Raw genomic sequence first — 23,543 nt, 5'->3', positions numbered from 1 at the left:
TTTGACTTGCGAAGATGGGGAGGAGGAGGTAAGTTAGAGACGGCAGTTGCCCGAGGGTATCATCGGTCGAATGCAGCATTACGGCACTCGAAAAGGAAGCAGACTTCCACAAACACAAGTAATTCAAACTGTAAAGCGCTTTGAAGACAGGACATACAGTTCAATGGATTTTTGTATTAGTAGGAAAAGCATGATTCTGTTATCTGTCTATTGCAACGTATCGCTGGCAGTTTCATTTCCCTATAGGCTCAACTCAATCCGATATACGCTATACAACACAAGCACAAAAAAAAAAAAAAAAATGCAACACTTTTATTGCGATAGAAATTTACAAGTGACGAAGAAAGACTTGAAAATCAATTTCATGTACAAATCGATGTACAAAATAATGTACAATCGATGTACAAATCGAAAGCTCAGTTTGTCGATTGTTCCATATATATTCCAAATAAAACTAAATTTAATGCTGTGTGTGATCAACAAATCGGTGTCGTTTACATCACGGATATTATACTGCTAACGATTTTCTTTTTCTTTTCTTTTCTTTATTACTCTGACTTTAAATCCTCCAGAGTCGGCGCAGGCGCATTGGCTTCTCTTATTTCCATTGTAGCCGTGCTAATACGACAGAACGTACGTGCAAATAACCACAACTTTTCCGAGTTATAAGAAATAACTTTTGAAGGATGAATTAAATTCTGTGATAGAGCCTCCTTAGCTCAGTCGGTATAGACAAAACTCTTGGATCGGAAAGACCTGGGTTCGATTCCCGTTAGTAAGGTGAGGAACTTTTATCCGGTTTCTTTCGGCTAAAGGTGAGTTAGCCGGAAACTCGCGTTTTTCGTCCCTCAAAACAGGAAAACCAGCCCGTGAACACACCGAATCTACAGTCATAAAATCCATACTTAATCCATGATTATGAGGGCTATATATACTTTTTTTTAATTTCTTTTTTTTTTTTTGTTTATTTATACCACAGCAATTAATTCCCATGTGTATTGTTAGGATGTGTGCAAACTACTATAATAGCATTCAAGTTTATATTATTACTAACTTTTTATCAACAGCTTCCTTCCAAATTAGGCTGTTATAGTCTTTTAAATTTACGTATTTTTTATTATAAATATCACATTTGTTTTGTTTATTAATATATTGTATACACCAGTAAGAAAAGTGTGATATAATTCTCATGTTATTATTAATGGAGTTTGTCTTCTGTCATAAAAGACTGACAATTTTGCAAGTTTATTGTTAAATTTTACCAATAACGAACAAAGTGTAACAGTAGTGTGTAATATATTAACGAATATTCATTAAACTTATCCTCATAAAACAATGGAGCTACTCCTAATAAAAAAAAAAAATGATATTTCATTTATACCGGACATAGAAAAATGAAATATTCATTTAATTATTAACTGCTGAATTTAAATCAAATTGTACTGTAATTATTATACAGTTTGTTGTAGTTCTTATTATGCGTAGCCTAAACAAAGCAAAATAGCGGTTTTTAGTGTTCTGCGCCGAATTGCTCTAATAATTTTCAACAAAGATTACTTCTGTCTAAGTACAAAAGAGACCGAAGTTACAGAAAAAGTAATAACGTATAGTAAACATTCTGTCAACACTGGCTGCACACACACACACAAACTATTCATCTTCCTATGTTTGGTGACGAAATAAGTCTTTCTACGCATCGCTGCTAAAGACCTCTGGATCCCACAACAAACTTTGACTTGGTCTAGTTTCCAAGAAACATTTCTTCCACCCACACGGTAAAAAAAAAAAAAAACTTCATCGGAAATATCCACACACCACAGCTTTTATGCCTGGAGATTTTAGCGCATTTCTTGCAAATCTTTAGGAAAACTATTAGGGCTAGTTTTGTTTCGTACACGTGTACGTGTTTTCTTGCATTCGACTGTCCGAAGGGATCTCTAGCAAGGGCTGAAAAGGTGCCCTAAAGAAAACAAAAGGTTTATCATTGAATAAAGAAAATAAATAAAAAAAAAAAGTTTCTTGGATTTCACATTTCACAAACTTACACACACGCAGTTTTTTATTTGCTTTTTTTTTAGCAGCTGTATGGTATCGGAAGCAGTTTCTGGCACGTTGCCGAAATTCTTAATATGATGTATAATATTATTTATAACATGCGGGCTGAGGCCAAGAGAATTTTCGTTGTGTGCAGTCACTCGAACCAGTCGTGTTTCTGGAGAGTACAACAGAAATATAGACGGGAGCAAAAAAAAAAAAAAAAAAAACATATAAAAGCCCCTATTCTTATTCTATTCTTGTTCTGTTTATTGTATTTTCTTTCTTTCTTTTTTTATTAATTTGAAAAGGTAGCTGAAAGTTAGATGTTAACACGTTTTATGGAAAGTACGATAACCTGGTCTGAAACAGTTATAATATAATAGAACACAGAATAATAAAGCAAACGATGGTAACTGGACTCGAGCAATAAAACTTAACAATGAAAAAACAGACAATACAAACTGAAAAAAAATAAAAAATAAAAACAATGACAATTGAGTTCGGAAAAAGCAAACAATGCAAACAAAACACAGACAAAAAAAATAAATACAAACTGCACGAAAAGGATAGAAAAGCAAAACTCAACACAGAGGACAAGCATAAGTCAAAGTGAACGTATAGAAAATCAGAAGCAAAACCAAACACACAAAGAAGCAAAAATGAACACGGTAATCAAAAGCAAAACAAAATAAAGAGAAAAAAATCACCAACATTACTAATGTATTAAATTGAACGCAACTCAACCAGTGACATCGACATGGGCCACGGAAAGCTTGACTTTTTTGATCTCAATGTCCTAGTATCCACGGCTAATATGCTTATTCTATTTATACTTTCAACCAGAAAAATAAAAGGGGAAAAAATACATTTAAAATGATTATTTCATATGCTGACGTATTTTCTTGGATCTCAAAATCTTTTTTTTCTTCTATTACTTCGAATTTCTTTCCGTGTGTGCTCCCAGATGAGATAAAGAAGTTGTTCAAAACCCTAATGAATCACGGGGAGAAATTACTAAATGATACGTAAAAGTTTCACATTCCAAAGAAATTTGTCTGCTCAAACCGTTAATGTTGGGCTTCGTGTTGGCAGTGCTCTCTACCGCCCGATTGAAAAAAAAAAAAAGAAAGTAAAAAAAAAAAATTCCAAAAACACAGAAAAAAAAGAGAGAAAAGACCTCGTGGTACAGATCAGTAATAATGACTGAAAAATCTATCGGAATCTGAGACATCTTTTATCTTCCACAATCTTTAATGCCATTTGGGAAGAACAAATCTGGTCGAGTTTAATCGGCAAACGAAAAGTTACACAAATATATTTGTGTAAGAGTCTCATTTGTCTGTGGATTTTTTTTAATGAGATACTCCCCCAGAAATACCTTCATTAAAATCACTGCATGCGCTAGCATCTCCGGAATGTCTGCATCAAAATCACTTATGTGTCGATGTTAGAGTATGGCGAGTTGCATTGGATCGCTCAAGCAAACAGAGAGAAACAGAAGGGCCATGCTTTATAAGGGGGGGGGGGATCATGAAGCACTTTAATCCCCCAATGAACACGATGATGCAGTACTGTTCCAAATGCTAAATAAGATGGATAAACTAAAAAACGGACATAAAAGGTTATGCGAAGTTTTTTTTGTGGCACTTGAGGATGAAAGGGGAAGGATCCCCCTTCCCCCCCCGTAGATTGTTGGCTTTCTCGGAAATCGTGCTATTCATCACAGTCAGCTGCTGCTTTTGCTTTCTCCCGGTTCTCACCTGTAACCTTTGACCTTCTCTTGTAAGAAATTCATACAAGCAAACCGTTTGATCTGATAAACTTCTCAGCAGGCATCCAAAACGAAGCTTTAGTCCTATCCCCCCTCGCATCCACCCTCCTACATCCCACGCTTTCTCAGACAGGAATGGCCACGTGTTGTATATTGGGGTGTCAACGCCACCGTCTTTCCCTCCCCTCCTACCCCCCATAGAACACAATTCACTGGATTTTCCATATACATGGAAATGAGGACAACACATAATCTGTGATGCGTTTCCTATTTGACGTGACTCCAGAGATGTGTAAATGACACAGAAGCAGGTGGATGGCCTAGTCAGTAGCTACGGCGGCTTCCGACTAAGGTCACGAAGATGCTAACTAGACTTCATATGGTTTCTCTCCGTAAACGCGAAGATTGGACGATAGTGGAAAGAACAAGACGGTCAGGTGTGAGAGACTGTTGACTATGACTAATTACTGGTTATATATTGCCCAGGCGTCTTCTCATGCACGCGAATCGATTCTTCTATCTCTCTCTCTCTCTCTCTCTCTCTCTCTCTCTTTATTCGCTAGTCGCTGTTGTTGCGAATTCTTGTGTTCGTAGGAATTTTCACTGACTACTGTGGTCTTAAATTATTGTATTTTAGTGGCAACGATGACAGGTTTAGTGCGACTGGGAACGGAGAAGAGATGTCAAAGGTTAACTGATATGCGGAATAGAAGAATAGTACTTGGGGTTAAAGGTTAATTGGGATGTGGAATAATAAGATGAAATACTAATATGAATGGATATACGGGATAGATGTACAACAGTGATTAATAATATAGTTATCTCCCTTCTGGTATTGTTTCCCCGCATACATCATTTGATCAGTTGTTGGATTCATCAGGCGAGATGCATATGAATTATTAAAAGGGGATTGGTTGGGGGGAGGGATTGCTTTATGTTAGTTTGTAAGGACCCTAAGCTCACATCCAGTAATATAAATAAATCTTTTCTAAGGATAGCCAAAGATTATGGAATGATAATATCAACAGAAAAATCGAAAACTATGGCCTTTAAAGGACAAGATCCAGCAAGAACTAAAATAGTAATAGATAACAAGATCTTAGAGCAGGTGAATTCATTTAACTACCTAGGTTGTGTGATCACATATGAAAAAGATATAAACATAAAAATTGCAAAATATTTAAAAATAACAGGTGTAATTAACTCTATATTTAAACCAAACGTAGTTCAAAAACAAACCAGGCTAAAACTATACAATACATTAGTCCTACCAGTCTTAATGTATGGAAGCGAAATCTGGACAATAAAACAAAAAGACAAACAAAGATTAACAACAGCAGAAATGAAGTTTATGAGAAAAACTGCATAACCAAAAACCAGTAATAGAAAAAATTAAAAAATATAAACATAAATGGATGGAACACGTTCAAAAAATGCAAACAGAAAGATTACCAAAACAAGCCTTAAAGTACAAGCCATTAGGAAAAAGAAAACCAGGACGTCCACTTAAACGATTCAACGATGACTTCTAAGACCGGAACAGGCCACTCGAGGCATAAATACTTGACAAGCATGATGGTGCCTTTCTAAGGAAGGGGGGGGGGGGGGTCTGATATTTTTGTTTTAATGGCAAAAAATTAGTTGTAGAAATAGTTCAGATGAGAAGAGTACAGACTCTAAACAAGGTGGGCCACGTTTACGCATAAGCTAGACAAGCTATAGCTTAAGGTCCGACAACGAGGCCTCCTTATAACTTGGTATGACATAACTTTACTTAGATAACATTTACTTAGTACAGGGACCCTTGAAAGTTATAGCTTAGGACCACAGCAACCTAAATCTGATTCTGACTATATGGTTGATGTTTCGGATGCCTCCATCGCGCAGTCGTAAGGAACCGTTGTAAACTCAAAGTGGGTTAATGTCTCAAACGGAGATGGGATACTATTGCAGGAAACTGAAGGTTTTCATTGCGACAAACAAGAGACCAGAGAGCATGCGCAATAGCTTCAGGGCCTTATCTGTTTTGACCACAATTCCAAATCACCCAACCAATGTAAAATGCTTCACTTAATCGCCTATAGTCGAGAGTCTTCGAATTCACAACTACAGACTCAATTTTTAACATCTTTTAGAATAACTTGTGGTTGGATTCGCCTTTCTTTTTTTCGCATCACTGCTACACGCTTCTAGTTCGATCTCGATAAATCCGTCTCCAAGAAATGACACAACAATTCACTCTAATCTTAAAAAACTATCTGCAGAGCATAAAATATTTTCTCACAGCACTTCAAAACTAACACGAATCACGGCCGATAATCTGACCTGTCGCAAAGTGTCTCTGTTTAGATGTGTCCCAAGAGTTCGCCCATTTTCTGGACCGAGTGACGATGCCAGCGGGACACAAAGACTGGTTGAAAGTTGTACTTAATAATCAGGTGGTTTATAGGTGGCGTGGTGTCCGCGCCAGCAGTTCACTCGATAATTTCTCATTCAGAGAACAAATGAAGCCCATCAAAAAGTGTCGCACTCCCGGCAAGCCACTGCATCACTAGACGATAACAACACGGCCAATAGTTGACAGTCGTTTAGCTTCGGTGTGCTCCACATCTGCGGCAGCCTGTTTTCGATTATTTATAGCTCCATCGGCCTTTGCGTTGAATTAATTCTTTATCCCAAAGATTTGTGAGGGTTGTCTAGAAAGCATGCCGAGATGTTGTGTCTGGCTCTACCAATAATTCCGTAGATGTCCCGGATCGTTTTGTGAAACGACAAATCTTTTCGAGGTTGCGTTGGCAGTTGGGTCGTTGTGAAAAAAGAACAATAAAGTTTTTATGGACTATTGTTACATCTGGATTTAGGGTGGTTTTTTATGCAACGTAAATCTAAGTCGTTGGACTCGTAGCGATGGAGTCATGGAAAAGAACCAGAGCGAAATTAGAGAGGTGACCCGGGACAATCTTTTGCATTTCGATATTTGACTAATAAATCTTAAGACTATTTCAAGTGAGACCTCTCTGTAGTTGTTATGAGTAAGAAGTGGGTTCTTCTTATGGATACCAAGATAAAATACATAATGGAATGCTGGATTATTGTTAAAAATCAACTACTGATTCCATTAAAACAGGTTAGGCTTATGAGCATGTCTTAATAGAGCCTCAATAGGTGCAGACAAGTTCGTAGGTAGGAAAAACCCAAAATCGAATTCCATCTGGGGCCTGTATTAGGACTTTTCAACTGAAGGTGAGCTAGTCGGTACTCATATGGAGACGGCAGAGTTTTTTTCTGCACCGAAATCGGGTTTGTTTGGTAGGGGAGAAACTAGCCACAAGACAAAGCGAAACGCATCCACATAAATTACAGAAATAAAACGCTGGCGTCTCGTGGCTTTAGCTGCTTCTGCCAAATTTCGAGATTACATACAAAGTTGAACCGCTGTACTGCTTCTTCTTCTTCAACCCATTCGTCCCTTAGGATGGGTCCTGAGGGATGAACGAGCCCCCTGATATTAGGGGTAAAGGCAAACTGATGCAGCCAGCACGCTACTCCTCAGTAGCATCCGAAGAGCAAGTGTGTGTGTGTGTGTGTGTGTGTGTGTGTGTGTGTGTGTGTGTGTGTTCACGGGGCCTGTTCGCCTATTTAGAAGACGAAAATTCCGAGTTTATGAGCCACCTCGGAAAGCCGATCTTATACTTGCTTAGGAGATCGGCCAACTCACCATTTTGATTGTAAAGGCGTAGTAAACGTTCTTCACGTGATAGACGGGATTTGAACCACGATCTTTCTAACCAAAGGGCTCATCTGTTCAGGGGACATTTACCTCTGACAGGAATGTCTCTCCAACAGTCATTACGGCATTTTTGGAGTTCAAATAAAACAGAAGAGTCTTGAAAATGCTGATTACTTTTTGTCTTTCATTCTTTTCAGAGAATCCATCCATCCCTTCACACCTGCCCCGCTCTCTTTTCACTCCACTCAAAAGCAACGCAAATTTTAATTAAAAGCTGCCGTGTTCTGTCAGCGCCGTCTAACGCCCAAACGGACAAACCTTTCTTTTTCTTTTTTTTTTTTTTTAAATCTCTCCTTCCTTTTCTCAAGGCTTCGTTAATATTGATAATTAGCATAATAATTGGGCAGTTCGGTGGCTGTCAGTGATGGGGTCCTTTTCTTCACCGCCGCGAGGTGCTCCCACAAGTTATCGGAAGCGCGTGTGTGTGTGTCGGTGTTACGGCTGCTTTCTTAAGGTGCGACGACACAAGTATTGATCTTAAGTTACTTAGTTATTTTCTGCAAGGATTGGAACGGGGAGGAAGAGAAAGAGGAGACGATAAAGCACAATAGAAAGGCCAACAAATCTCATTTCTAGCAGCTGTCCAAAAACTCCCGAGTGGGCTAAAATATGAGGTGTTGGCTTTACAAGAACGAAGTTTAAGTTTTGGCAGGTGTCGACCTTCGCCGGTAAAACTACCCAACAACACCTCGACACGAAATCTTAGCGCACGGCGACAAAGAGGGGAGGGAGGGTTCAAATAGGAATTTCACCAGTGGTTGCCGACTGTGCGAAATTCTTTTGTCCAGCGCGCTAACTCCGGTAGAGAACAGGCAATGTCCTAGCCATCAGCGTATACAACAACTACTCAATGGATTAAAAATCCCCAGCAGCTGAAGCATTCATCTCTTAGTAACTCCTGCAGTGTTGGGATGCGCTAGACAGAGCGAGCTAACGAGACCGATGGATTTATGGGTCACGATAGAAGAGCCCCCCACGGTCTTGTGCAGGGAGTACAAGACCTATCTATTCAATGACTAGCCACAAGGAGGTGGCATTTTGCTTCTGGTTTCTGTTGTTCGTTTCTTGTCCCCTCCCATTGTATCCCCCCCCTCCCCCTTTAGATGGACACAAAGGTCCAAAAGGAACAGTTGCCGTGACAGATTTCTTCATCGTCTGGTAGACTGCTTTTGACTGCAAGTAACCCGACCCACACGCCTTGTTAGGTTTCAACAACGGCCAATGGTCGCATGATTGAAGGGATTGCTGTAAAAAGGGATCTGTGGAATCGTAAATAGGTATTGTCTTGGTGATACACGAGTCTGGACGTTTCCTAAGGCTTTTCTTCATTCGTGGACAAGACTGAGTCGAATAGATGTGTTTTTATCACCTCGCTTGGGCTGTTTATTTTCCGCCACTGATTACAGCGAACAGGAAAGACATAAAACTCTCCCCCCCCCCCCATTCACCCCATCTGGATACTGTTCATGGTGATGAAGATACGACACTCTGGTTCACTTTGAGACAATAAAAAAAATTGATTGTTGTAATAAAAAAGGTCAAAACTTTCGTATTTTAAACTGAATTTTATGGGTTTGTTCTTTTAAAAGAATTTTCAAACAATTCGCTGCTCTTGAAATAGTTCCTACCATTCACAACCAGCTATAAACAACGTATTAAAAAAAAAATAAAAAACGACGGGCCACATGTGGCCCTACATCCAATTTGATTATTATCAAGCAACCCTTTAAATGCCTATTTCAGTTTTCTACTAATTTATTATTTTACACATTTATTATTCATGTTCTTCCTAATAGTGCCGATAATAATAATAAAAAAAAAAGCTGTTTGTTTGTGTAATAAATATTTCGTCGCTATAGCAGACAAAGTAAACATTTGTCCATTAAACGTGAGATGTAAATAAACTATCTAAATATTTCTTATTTATTTATTACATCAAATCAACTACAATGATTCAATGAAAAGAGTTTGATGGTGAACCTGATATACCGATTCTCAATTCAATGTGTGCACATTTTTTTTAATATTTATATATTATTGATCATTGACAAATTTATTGCTACTTTTCGCGATTGCTGTATGACAATTACAAGATATTTCCAATTTAAAACACCTCAAATGTTTCACTAATAAAAAGCTTTATTTAAAGGTAAAGGAGTCTCAAAAACAGAAAAAAGCTATCATGGAGAATGAAACACTGTGTAATCCTCAGCCAATAGGTTCTTAAAAGAACTGGGCGATGGACTGAGTCCTTGACTCTTTATCCCGTCATCTGAATGAAGTAAATCTGTGTGGATGGAGTGTTATTGAGCTAAAAAGCTCTAGTCATGGCTGGGTAACTGCAATAGCCGAGCCTCAGTTAAAACTTCATTGGCTACAGCATTGCCATTTGTTACCCTGGAAGTCCTGATTAGTAAGTAAAGGGTAAAATCTCAAAAAATCGGACGATCTCTAGGCCACTCCATAGTGGGCGAAAGACCGTCCATGTCTCAGCGTTGGTTCCACTCATTGACGGTCGCCCCGTCCAAGCACCCCGACGGGCTCCCCGTTTAAGCAGAACCGCTCAGCGTTGGTTCCACTCAGTGTCGGCCGCCCCATCCTAGCACCCCGATGGGCTCCCCGACTCCTGAGCAGAACCGCTCAAATTCCGAGGAAAATAATTCACCGACAAGAACCCCTCAGCGGGCCCTGCCGGAGAACACCTTCCCCGGAGACTCAAGGTGCTCCCTTAAGGCAAAAACCCTAAGGGAGCGAACTCAAAAACTCACACCCAGGATAACAGCAACAGCCGAACCTCAGTTTACTTCCTCGGTTCAGCATTGCCATTTGTTACCCTGGAAGTCCTAAAAAGGACTTTTGATGGTTCATCACAAACCACCGAATTTCTCAGCCAATAAAGTTTTCATTCGTATATGATATAAATTATCTAATATTAATTCCAAAAGGTGTATTTAAAAATGGTATTCCACAATTTATAACTGTTTTATTCTGAAACTATTTTAAAGAATTAAATGCAATATATAATTTGCCTTAATATTCTATATAAATATTTCATCTTTTTTTTGTACCAGACAAACGAAGGTTCAATAGAAGCAGAAAGTATAGTTTAATATTTTTTATGTTTTCAAAAAGTCATCAAAAACGTTGAAAACTTTTCTCTGTCCCGAAATCTATACTGCTTCTGGTTCAGAAGTCCAAACATATGGCTGTCAGTGGTATTGATGTTCATCACCATTCTTGTCAGTCTACTAAATGCCAATATTTTTTCGATGAAACGTGTATATCGGAGATAGCGGCCGTTTAAATACGCTGGATGCGATTCCTAGCTAATGTAAAATGCACGGAAAGTTGCCCTTAATTTAATATATTGGAGACTTGGCTACAATCCATTTAAAAAAAGGAAATTAAGCTATACATTAAATTATAAAAATTTGCATAGAATATTAAAGTAAATTATATATTGCTTTTAAAATATTAAAATATTTGCAGAATAATAGAGTTATAATTTTTTTAATGAGATTTATAGATACACCTTTTAAAATTAAAATTACTTAGCTTATATAATCTAATAAAAATACTGCATGCACTTTTGATTAGGTGGTGAATGCGAAGGGATCGACCGTGAGATGCGGTGATTAGTATCCTTGGTAGGTAATGGATGGCAATGCTGTAGCCAATGAAGTTCTAACTGATGCTCGGCTATCGGCTATTGCTGTTAACCTCCTGCCATGATCAGAGCTTTAATAGCTGAATAACACCTTATCCCTACACTGTTCTCTACAGATAACGGAGAAGGTGAAAAGCATTCTTGCTTCGCCCCTTTAAGCCAGTCCTTATACACATTTGATTATACAGTGTTTCATTTCCCATATAAACTTGCCATTCTCGATTATCTGAACTTTTTAATCATAGCTGCGCTATTAGTGCTAACGGAAACTACTAAAACATTCTGAATTGGGGGTTCGTTACGATGACTCTCAAACAATAAATCGGACTTCGCGCTATCCGCTGCACTACTTCTAACACGTTACCAACAGAAGTAGCCTCACTACACGATGGAAAAGTTTGAAAGAGAAGCCATTGAGAAATCTGTACGAAAACCAACGGTCTGTAAGACAGTAAACCCACCTGCATAAGAACAACGTTTAAATGGATGTTTTCCAAGTAAACCACACTCGGAATCTTTAGTGAAAGTTTTAAGCAGATCCTTCTGATACTTGTGTAGAACCCGGATATCCCATCCGTCGCTTATCCTGTCGTATTTTCTTGCTATACCTACCTGGAAAATGCATGCACGTGATACTTTCTGTCGTTTTGAACACCCTTTCAACTGTGGCGCAGCTACAATAATGCCAGAAGCTTGGATTTGCCAACCCTTTAATGGTCTTCTGAACAGAGTCACTGCAGCATTCCCAGAAAGTTGGATTGTGAGTTTGCTTCATTCGTTTGTGCATAGCTCGTGGGCACATTTTTACGGTTCCTTGGTTCCTTGTATTCTGACAGTAATAAAAGAACTATAAAAATAACCCAGTGTTTTTTTCCTTTCTTTGCAAAAACATTTGTTTTTAGAGTAAGCATGGAACTTCGTAGTTTTTTTTTTTTTTTTCTGCTTTGTAAGAATCTTGCTTTTTTTTTTCATTCGCTACATATTATGAATCACAGCTTTCCGTAGTTAGGTGGTGAAGCACAAGAACACACACAGTCTGTAAATAAGCATTCTGTATATTGTATTGTAGAACTATAAAAAAATAATATCAATAAATAGTGAAATTTCATTGGTAGAAACCTGCTTTTATTTTGTTGTATGCTACTCTAAATTATCTTCTAAAATACATATCACTAAATGTATACAGAAAGCGAATCGCAAGTTGAGAAATAAAAAACTCCACTCTCAGAAATATTTCAAGAACGACTTTATATATATATATATTTTTTTTTTAATTTTTTTTTTTAATATACTGTAGAAATACTTGTATTCTTGATCTTCTACTCGGTTGTAATGATACATTTTAAAGAATAAATTTTAAATACTTTAAACCGAGATAAAATATGAAGTTTTAATGAAAATGATACAATCAGTTTCAGCCTTTTACAGCCTTCTTCAGGTATCCACTAAAGGTAGAAAACAGTAATAAAAAATTGAAGTTACAAAAAACTGAGAATTACAGGCAAAAAATGCAATACGTTTTTGTGTCAATTATGTATTGCATTTTTTGCCTGTAATTCTCAGTTTTTTGTAACTTCAATTTTTTATTACTGTGTTCTACCTTTAGTGGATACCTGAAGAAGGCTGAAACTAGTTGTATCATTTTCATTAAAATTTAATATTTTATCAATAAATTTTGAAGTCATTTAAAATTTATTCTTTAAATATATATATATATATATATATATATAATAATAATTTGTGAGTTCAACAAATCTCATCATCGGCCTGTGGAGTGAGAAAGGTGCTGAGTTTCAGCAGATAGTAGGAGAGGAAATAAAGATAGAGTGAATAGTAGCAGAGTAGGGGAAAGAGGCCTCCAAACAAGAAAAGGAACGAGTGGATTGCAAAATAAGACATAAAATAGTGAGGGAAGAGCCTGGCCCGAGTGATGCAGCCCACAACGAGCTGCACCGCCTCGCAGTAAGCCTTCGCTGCTCGGGTTCTCAGGTCTACCCCCTCCTGTGTGGATTAATCATCAAACCTGTTGATAACAAACTGAAAAACAATTTTCCAATGGCTGTTGTAGAGATTCCGTCTAGGTTTAAGCGAGAACGATATCATCTTCCGGGAACATTCTTCTGGCAAAATCCCTCATGATCCATGGATAACTCTTTTCTATACCTGATCGTGTCAGCGACTCCAACGTGTTGCAAAATTGTCTTTTCTCGTCCTCATTTAGGTGACCGTTTAATTGATGAGGCGCGACTTTGGTTATATCTTTGATATAGAGTTTTTCCCATTCAAGTCTTGTGCTCTTTTCAAAGAATGAGGAAGTCGGTTTCCCTTCTGTAATTATTTTATTGAACAGTTTTCCTGCCGTTTCGAGGGATCCTTTAAATTTCTTTAGAATTACGGAACCGTTTCGGGTGCTACCGTCAAAATAGTCTGTTTTATGGTCAACAGTTTCTTCCATAGGCTTGTTGTCTTTTTGCACATTTTCTTCTGATGGGGTTACTTCTTCAGTTTCTGTTTGATTTTCTATTCTGGTCTCGCTTTCCTCCTCAGAACCTGAAAATTCTGCTGCACTTCCATTGTCTGGTTTGGTTCTTTTTGTTTCTCCTTCTTCTGGCGTGATGGGTCGTTTGGTTGTATTATTACTGATTTCCATTTCTTCTGCTTCTGTTGTTGTTCTCTCCCGTTTCGATGTTATGGGATTTCTTTGCGTTACGTTTCTTTCTTTTTTTTTTCTTTGTTTTTCCTTCTACATTGTTCCTTGTGATTGGCTGATTTCCTTCCGTAACTGTCACTATAGCTGGGGATTGGAAAAATCTTCTGGCTCCGTTGTTTGGGGCTATTTTGCTGTTTTTTTATAGTCCTTATAAGGACTGGCTTAAAGGGGCGAAGCAAGAATGCTTTTCATCTTTCCCGTTATCTGTAGAGGACAGTGTAGGGATAAGGTGTTATTGAGCTATTAAAGCTCTGATCATGGCAAGAGGGTAAGAGCCTCAGTTAGAACTTCATTGGTGATACGTAAGTAAAGCCAATCTCTAAAAATTTAAGACGATCCCTAGACCACTGAATAGTGGCTGAAAGACCGTCCATCTCAGCGTTAGCTCCACTCGGTGATGGCATTCCACCCACACACCACCACCGAGCAGAACCGCTCAAATTCCGAAGAAAATCATTCACCAACAAAGCCCCTCAGCGGGCCGTGCCGGAAAACACTTTCTCCGGAGGCTCAAATTGCTCCCTTAAGGCAAAAACCTTAAGAGAGCGAACTCAAAACTCTCGAATCTCTGCGCCCCAGGGGGTATCAGCAACAGCCAAGCCTCAGTTTAACTTCATTGGTTCAGCATTGCCATCCATTACCCTGCAAGAGTATGGTGTCAAATGCTCAATAAAACGTTGATAATTTATATATTACTACCTATACTTATTAAAGGTATAAATACAAAAATCAATGTTTCAATTTTAAAATATTTTATTTTTTTAAAAACATTTCCGATATGAATTTCCTATAATAATTTTCATATATATTTATTATCATTTTCTTTCTCTTCTTCCTCCTCCCTAGTATAATTTTTAAATCTTACGATCTCAACAGTGGCGCCAACTACCGAGAACTTTCCGAAAAGTTATTTTAATTTCGATATTTTATTTTATCTATTTTTATTTCGTTATTTGATTCCCGAGCGTGAGTCTGTCATGTAGTTTCCGATAAAATGGTTGCAAAGAAACACTAGCAATAGAATCCGTTAGACGTGCACTTCTGTTTTGAACTTCAAAAATAATCGTGAAATGACCGTGTCTGTATCGTGCTATTTTTAGCTATTTCATGCCGTCGTGCGACTAACATACCCTCTCGTATGTAAATATAGTAATAGAAATTTAAGTTTAATACCAATACACTTTAAATAGCTCTCGTTGATAAAAATAGATTATCCTCACCTGCTGTCAGTCTCCGAGTGCGTTAAACTAAATGGACATCTTAGCGCCATCTGCTGGACAATGAAAGAAATTTCAGCCCCAAGCGACAGTCGGAAATCATTAGCGTTCCAAATAGATTATCACAAAATAATTGAAAAAGAACTTTCATTTTCTTTTTCTTTTTTAAATCCAATTTCTTTCTTCGAAATCCAATCACATAAATTAAACTTCCTTAAAGTGATTGTATCTTGTATTATATGTATCCACAAAAATAAAAGGTTTTATTCCCCCCCCCCCTTACGAACAGAACAGTTTTATCAGCAAAACTCAAATAGATTTTTCTTCTATTAAACGTAATCTTCTTATATATATATTTGTTCTTAATTTCAAATGCTTTTAACTTTCTACGTAAACAACTCAAAGCTAATCCCTTGATGAGAATAATTAAAAGTCCTAAGCGAATATTGGCTTCCATTAATTTTTATTTTTAATTATAAAATCGCTTTTACATTAGAATGTTAAAAGTCATAAAGCAAATATTTTTTGCAAAATCTTAAATACTGATAAAGTGCTCGAAAAACAAATATAAACTAAGATAAATACATGATCACTGAAAAGCACAAACAAAAGACGAATATACGGGCTCCTACGCAGGAGCCCGTATGTTCTTTTAATTACAGTAGCTCATTCCAAAGCATCCAATGTTGAATGTTATATTCTCATAAACGTTCTGTTAAATTTCGAATCTTTTTAGAGTTTTTTCTATATTTATCTATAAAATATGAGTGGATCCATAATATCCTCCATTACAGTAAAATTGTTCTTTTCTATTAATTCCTATTTCCTCTTAATTCGAAATTTTAAGCAATTTGCAAGCGTCTATCTCTTAAGATATACAGTACTGTATATGGTTTATGAATTTACAATCTGAATTATAAGATTTTCTAACATTCCTTAAACAGTAATAAACAAACGATAAAAATTAAATTCCATCTACACTGCATTAAAATATTTTCTTCACACATTTATTTAAAACGGGATTTATTTAAATTTTGATATTATTTTAAAACTTCATTTGCTGAAAGTGCGTAAGTCAAATCGTCTGCTTTTTTACGAAAATAGCTCATTTTCATTTCATCGTCTGACATCGAGAAGTAAAGTTTTACTTCTGCTATGGTTCTAATTTATTATTAATGCTTTTAATAATAAAGTAATGCATTGCTAGGCGATGTTTTTACGTAATTGTGCGAGAATACAGGGAAGATTTAGGCACACAACGAGTTCGCAATGGTTGGTAAGAAGGGAAGATGGATGAAATATGTAGCTAATTAAGTGTAGCTCTCCTCTGTACTTCTCATCAAGTACAACAGTTTATTAAATTACAGTCTCGCGCTAACGTGCATCTCTCCCCCCCCCACCTTTTCGCTACTGTTAACAATAATAATCTGCTTACCAACTGGCGTATTCATTTTTACCTGTTCTTCTGCAAGAGAAAGTATCACGTTCCCGATTCTCTCAATCCAGACTTCCAACTAACAAATGTCTACAGTTCTCGCAGTGAAGTTAATAGCTTTACTTACTATCAGACTGTACACGAAAATGCAACAATTTTATATTAATGAAGACGCCGGTAAATCCATTGGTTGCAACGAATTTCTGTAATGAATTAAGAATGCCAAGAACAAACCGAGGCGAATATTATTAAGTGAGATTAGACGCAATTAATGAATGAGTTAGGGCGCACAGAACACAGCAGTGGCTTATAATAATACTACATAAGACTCTCGTTTCTGTTCACTTCGGACAGTTGTGGTTTAAGTTCCCCCACCCAACCCCCAGGTTCCAGAAATGTCAAAGGATGTCGGGGAAAAAAAAAAAAACAAGAAATATCAGTCTTTTGGTACTTGTGTATGAGATGTGGACATCCCTTGAGTTATCATCGGGTGATATTAGTCGCGTAAAGGAAGCCAGTGATCGTGGGTTTAATTTCAGAGGGTTTAGAAAACTGCGCGTGGCTTTAAAGTAGTAGATAAAGTGAAACATATCCTTCATGTTTCTTTTATGAATTTTTTAACGGGTTTATTATTATTATTATTATTATTATTTTTTTTTTTTTTTTGGAAAAATTCGAAACTTCCCATTTGTTCCCATAAAATTCATGCGCCCACAGATAGTATTAAAATTTTAAAAATAAATTAATTAATAAATAATAAAAAACAATGTAAGAAATATTTTTAGAAGTTGGCAGGGGAATCTTTCATTTACGTTAGACTCCTTCTATCAGACGCTTTGTGATACTGTTAGTTTTAAGAATGAATTTTGATATATTTGTGTGGCGTAGTTGGAAAGGCACACGCCCAACGGATGGAAAAAACCTGAGTTCGAATTTGTTAAGAAAGCCGAGGTTTTATTATTATTATTATTATTGGCTAACACTGGCTAACATTGACAACACAGCTCAATTATACCATGATAAACATAGATGCACTAATACTGACCATAGTTGCAATAAATGACACAGAAATTTACGCATACAACATAAATAATTATCAAACCTACAACTTATATAGACCAAACAAAAGAGGAGATGGAATTGTGGCATTTATCAAAGAAAAATACAATGTGACAGAAAAACAAACTCACTTCGAACATGCGGAAACACTAATTTTAGAACTCACAAATAGCCACAATAGTATCAGATACACAATAAACACAATATACAGACCCCGAGATAATAATCCACTCAGTTTTCTTCACGAGTTAGAAACATGGCTAAGCGGCATCGAACCGCGTACAACACACAGGCTCATCCTAATAGGAGACATTAACATAAATACTCTAGACCACGCTTCTTCAACCACTAACACATATCTTGATATACTAAGTCAGTACAACATAAACCCTACCATTAACAAACCAACAAGAAAAGAAATATTCAATAACTCACTAACACAATCATGCATTGATCATATCAACATACGGGCTCCCATCCATACATATACATCATCAGTAATTAACGTAAAAATTGCCGATCACTACTTTGTCTCAACTTCGTTTTATTACGTTTCCTACCCCCCCTCCCCCCACCACAAAAGTCGACAAAACTCGATCATACTAAAGAGCATTGTCGATAACCAAGTAAAAAATACAGACTGGAATTCCCTACTTAAAATAAACGATCCTGTAACATTATACGAGAATTTTCAACTAATGTTCACAGAAATATACAAAAAAGCAACAAAACCTACACCAACGAGGCGACAAACAGACAGCAACCCATGGATAAATGACGACATACTAAATACTATTACTGAAAAAGAAAATCTATGGAAAAAAACTTAAAAAGTCTCCCAGTAACACACATTTACAAACCTTATACAAAAACACAAGAAATAAACTAACAACAAAAATTCGTAGGGCAAAAAGACGATACTACTTCCAAAAATTCATGGAATATAACAACAACATTAAGCAAACATGGGCTACACTCAACGAATTAATAACCCGAAAAAAGAAAACTTCAGCACAAGATTTTATTGCAAAAAGCTTCGGTCAGGACACAAATCAAGAGGAACTTGCGGACTCATTCAACCATGCTTTCACAAACAACATCACACAACTCAAAAAAGACAAACTACTAACGATCAACAAAAAACTACCGACACAGAGTTAACAACAAACGATGTATTTTCCACCCATAACAAAACAGGAACTGAAAGAAGCAACCCTACAACTAAAACCAAAGACCACTCCAGGAATAGACAAAATAAGACTCACAGACCTTATAACACATTTTGAACAAATAAATCCAATACTTTTGAAACTCGTGAACATAATATTCGACACAGGCATTATTCCACAACAAGTAAAAACTGCAGTAATTACGCCAATATACAAACACGGCAAAAGAAACGATACTCAGAACTACAGACAAATAGCTACACTACCAGTCATCTTAAAAATTCTAGAAAAAATAACACACACCAGACTACAGAACTATTTACGGAAGTACAACATCATCTCACAAAACCAATACTGATTTCAGAAAACAAAAAAGCCCCATTACTTTATTAGAAGACATCGCCGACACAATAAACAAAGCTCTCGACAAAAACAAGTACGCCGTCCTCATACTGCTGGACCTAACCAAAGCATTTGACACACTTGAACATGACATACTACTCACCAAACTATACTCAATAGGTATAAGAGGAACACTGCATACATGGTTCAAGAACTACCTCTCAAACAGAACACAAGCAACAAAAATAGATACATGTCACAGTCGAGGTATACAAATAAAACACGGTGTACCTCTATTCAACATATACATTAACGATGTTCATAACATATCCATAAGAAGTCAAATATTTCAATACGCAGATGACACTAAACTACTAGCAATCCACACAGACATTAACACAGCTCTCTGCAAAGCACAACAAGACCTAAACGAAATCACAACATACTTCCACCAAAACGCAATTCTAATCAACGGCACCAAAACACAGATGTTGATAATACACAACCCAAGAATCATACGCCCTACATCACTATCGATACATTGTCACACATACTGCTGCATTAACAGCAAAAATACCTGCCAATGTTCCGAAATCAAACCTGTAACGCAAAATACCTCTGTCTCTATATAGATTCCCACTTTAAATGGACAAAACATATAGAATACCTACACACTTAACTCCGGATCATCGCAGCAAAACTCTTCCAAGTTAAAGATATTATTCCACCCAACATAAAAAAACTCCTATATCACGGTATCTGCGAATCCCTACTCAGATACGGAATAACAGTTTATGAAAATAACATCAAACAGCCACCTAACAAAATTAGAAACACTACACAGGAAAAGCGTGTCAACAGTGATCTGGACACCTTACACGCAACAACCAATATCCGACAAGCACATGGCGATACACAGAATTCTGAGCATTAAAAACCTGAAACACTACATGACATTAACAAGGAATTATTTCAACATCACCTACCGAAACAACAGAGACACATATCGTATAACACGACCTACAACAACTCTCTACATCCCCACACCCTTCAACAACTCATACGGTTCTTTTATGAGATCACATCAGATACCCACGCAACTCAACAACCTACCAAGAAAGTTAAAACACGTAGATAAATACAGAACATTAAAAAACGAACTCTTGAAAATATACCAACAAAGTTAAGAAACCATTAACACTAATATACACATCACAAATCACTAGCATCCAATGCCTACACCCCATACATAAACAGTAGCAACAACACAAATAGTGAAGGCTAAATCCCACTCTCTTCTAAAAGCTAACCCAAGCTTCGAAGTAGGTGGGATTAACTTGCCTCACTCATCTACAAGTAATCCTTATAAGCAGATGCAGAAATTTGTATGAATAATCACTCTTTCTCAAACTTTAAAAATAAAAAATAAAAAATCTATATAAATAAAAATTAATGAGAAATAATAATTGTAATTATTACTATTATTAATTGTTATTATTACAAATGAGAAATAATAAAATGTTAAAAATTTTTTTAAAAAAATTTTTAATTAATAAATTAAAACATCTGTAATAATCATCATTATGAATATTATAATAATATACGTTATAAACAGTTACTGTTATTATTATTTAACAAAAAACTTTATGTACGAGAAAGTATTTGTTATGCAAAGTTGTGTTCATATAATGTATGTAATTTATCTGGGGAAAAAAAATGTAATTTTTATATTTTTCTTAATTTCTATAATTTTTTTATCTGATTATTATTATTATTATTATTATTATTATTATTATTATTATTATTATTATTTCGTATACCGTAAAAACAGCGTAACTGACATGCCGATTAGATAGACGGAGTGAAAGCACAAGACTGATAATCAAACACACGTCTGGTTTTCTCTGTCGCAAGTTCACTTTATCTTTAAACTAAACTAGCAAATTACGTGAGTCAAGTGAATAGCAAAAACAAGAAAATGGCACTTCTAATTTAGACGATATTTTGCCTGAGATATTATTAATAAAAACACTTTTAGATGTGCGATCTCCTGAAGTCACTTCTTAGGGTGAGGCCACCATTCTTGCAGTTTTCTTGTCTCCGGATTTTCCAAATGATTGACTATGGACTCTGACACCTAAGTTGAAATATATTCCATCGATCCAGGTAAAGCACTGGGTGTCAGTCGTTATACTACCTGTCCGAATTATTATTATTATTATATTTTTTATTTTTGGTATCAGTTCCACACACCACAGGTTGCAGAATCTATACACACATTAATGCTTTGAGTGAACAGGGGTTACGGCAGAAGGAATCTATTCTTTGTTTATTTATTTAGTTATGAGAAAAACTGGAGGTTGGGATCTATGGGGAATACTTCGTGAGAAGGGTTGAACTATAAATGGATGCTGCAGCTATGGAGCACATTCAAATTTCTTTGCAGAACAAACATCACAAGCCAAACAATTGCAAATCCAATAAAATTCCAGTTGGATTAACGAACATTCATTTTCATTACTGTCTTAATACACTTATTTCCCTTTTCCTTTCATTTGGTTGGGGTTCATTAAATTGCTACCAAACGAAATTGGATACACATTGAACCTCCTTTGGGAGCTTCAGGGACTCATCTTGTATGTGGACGGTAACTGTCCGTCCGTTGGTTTGTGTTGTTTTTCCTTATACTGATATTTCCATTACCGTAAGTTTTATTGCACTTTTCTGAGTGGGAAGTATGCAATGCCATCCGGATCGTGACGGCAAAGATGCATTTCGTAAGTCGAAGGTGGAAACCAAAGCTCTCTCTTTCTCTCTCTCTCTCTCTCTCTCTCTGGAAATAGTCTACTTTTTAAATGTGCGCTGCCAATCGACTTGCGTGTTATTTACCGAGTCCGTTGTTCTCCTGCAAAAAAAAAAAACAGGGGGGGGGGAGACGAACGCCTTAAATATGGTTGTCACCGACATCATTTCGGAAACAGATGGAATATTATGACAACATTTTCCCGTCAACATTTCTTGGATGCCGCAATTTTAATAACTCCGTTTTCCCCTAGCAGACAGAGAGAGAGAGAGGGCCTTTTCTACCTTCGTTCTAACTGTTCGCAGTGCGTGTGTGTGTGTGTGCCTCGCACTATCAGCACTGCATTTATACGTTGCCAATAGCAACGGAGAATGAACGTAAAAATCTGTGTGTTTTCCTCACGTTTGCATGCATGCATGAATTAAAAATAAAGACGGAATTTCTGAATAGCTTCGAGTTCGTCCGTTGCCATGGCGACTGGCACAGACGCCAGTCTTTCCTCGTGGAAACTCATCAAGCGGAGGCTCAGTAGTGATGTATCTACTGTCCTTCTCCCTTTATCGAAAAACATAGATTCTGAAAGCAGCGATTTTACTCGGAGGTGATACTCCATTACTGGGCCATATCCACGGTCTCAACTGTGCCAAGTATCCGTTAGTCGCATTCCACACACTTCCCCAGCAGCTGAGACACCGTCGGAAGTTTTGTGTGGGGGGTAAGGATGGGGGAAAGAACGTGGGGAAACAAAGAGGATGATTCAGTATCCTAGAGAAACAGAGACAGAGAGAAAGAGCGAAATGGAATAGAATATTCTATGTTGGTTTTCAGTACGTTCGTATGCGAATAGCAAGCACAATTAAAACACTCCAAATAATAGAAAGAAAAAAAAAGATGAGCCCTTTGGGTAACGCTGGTATCTTTCTCATATCTTAAAATTTTTATTTACGATGAAAGTGAAGTTCCACATATTATTTTATACAATTTTCCAAAGTAATGTAGTTATTTTTTTTTTAGAAAATAATTTAATAACATTAAAATTTATTAATTGAAATTACGAATACTTAAAAATAGATTCAACACCATTTTATTTTTCATATAATAATAATACAATTATTATTGTAATAGTGGAATTGAATGGGGGGTTGTTGCGGAAGCGATTCGGAAGGATTAATACCCTTGGAGGGTAATAATAGATGGCAGTGCTGTAGCCAATGAAGTTTTAACTGAGGCTCGGTTATTGCTGTTACCCTCCTGCCATGATCAGAGCTTTAATAGCTCAATAACACCTTATCTCCACAGGACGATTTAGAAACTACTGCGAAGGTTAGAAAGGTTAGATTTGCCAAGGAAAGAGAGTGCTTCCATTTGTAGTAGGGAGTATTCAGAAGACCTTGAAAAGGTTCCGCCTAGAATACCTAGAGGAAGGGACTGACAATATTCTCGAAATGGGGAGTAGTAAAAGAAGTCAAAGTGACAAGTGATCCAGATTGGAAGTCTGGTGGTCACTGTAGTGATCGAAATGAAGGCATAAGTGCCAAATTTT

The 23,543-nt window shown here is 36.7% G+C and overlaps 1 protein-coding gene across 1 annotated transcript in view; it reads right to left on the bottom strand.

Moving 5' to 3' along the window:
* The window catches only part of LOC150101428 (uncharacterized), a 339,847-nt gene extending 324,567 nt beyond the window's left edge, over positions 1-15,280 (bottom strand). The window contains exon 1 of the mRNA XM_090400323.1: positions 15,196-15,280. The gene's annotated coding sequence lies outside the window, so the exon portion shown is untranslated. The remainder of the gene's footprint in view (positions 1-15,195) is intronic.
* Positions 15,281-23,543: the final 8,263 nt, after the last annotated feature.

This window comes from Typopeltis vanoorti, chromosome 11 (assembly GCF_054136105.1).
Source record: "Typopeltis vanoorti isolate ZY-2024b chromosome 11, IOZ_Tvanoo_1.0, whole genome shotgun sequence".
In the NCBI taxonomy this organism is placed as follows: Eukaryota; Metazoa; Arthropoda; class Arachnida; order Uropygi; family Thelyphonidae; genus Typopeltis; species Typopeltis vanoorti.
This window is presented reverse-complemented; position numbering and strand designations above follow the sequence as displayed.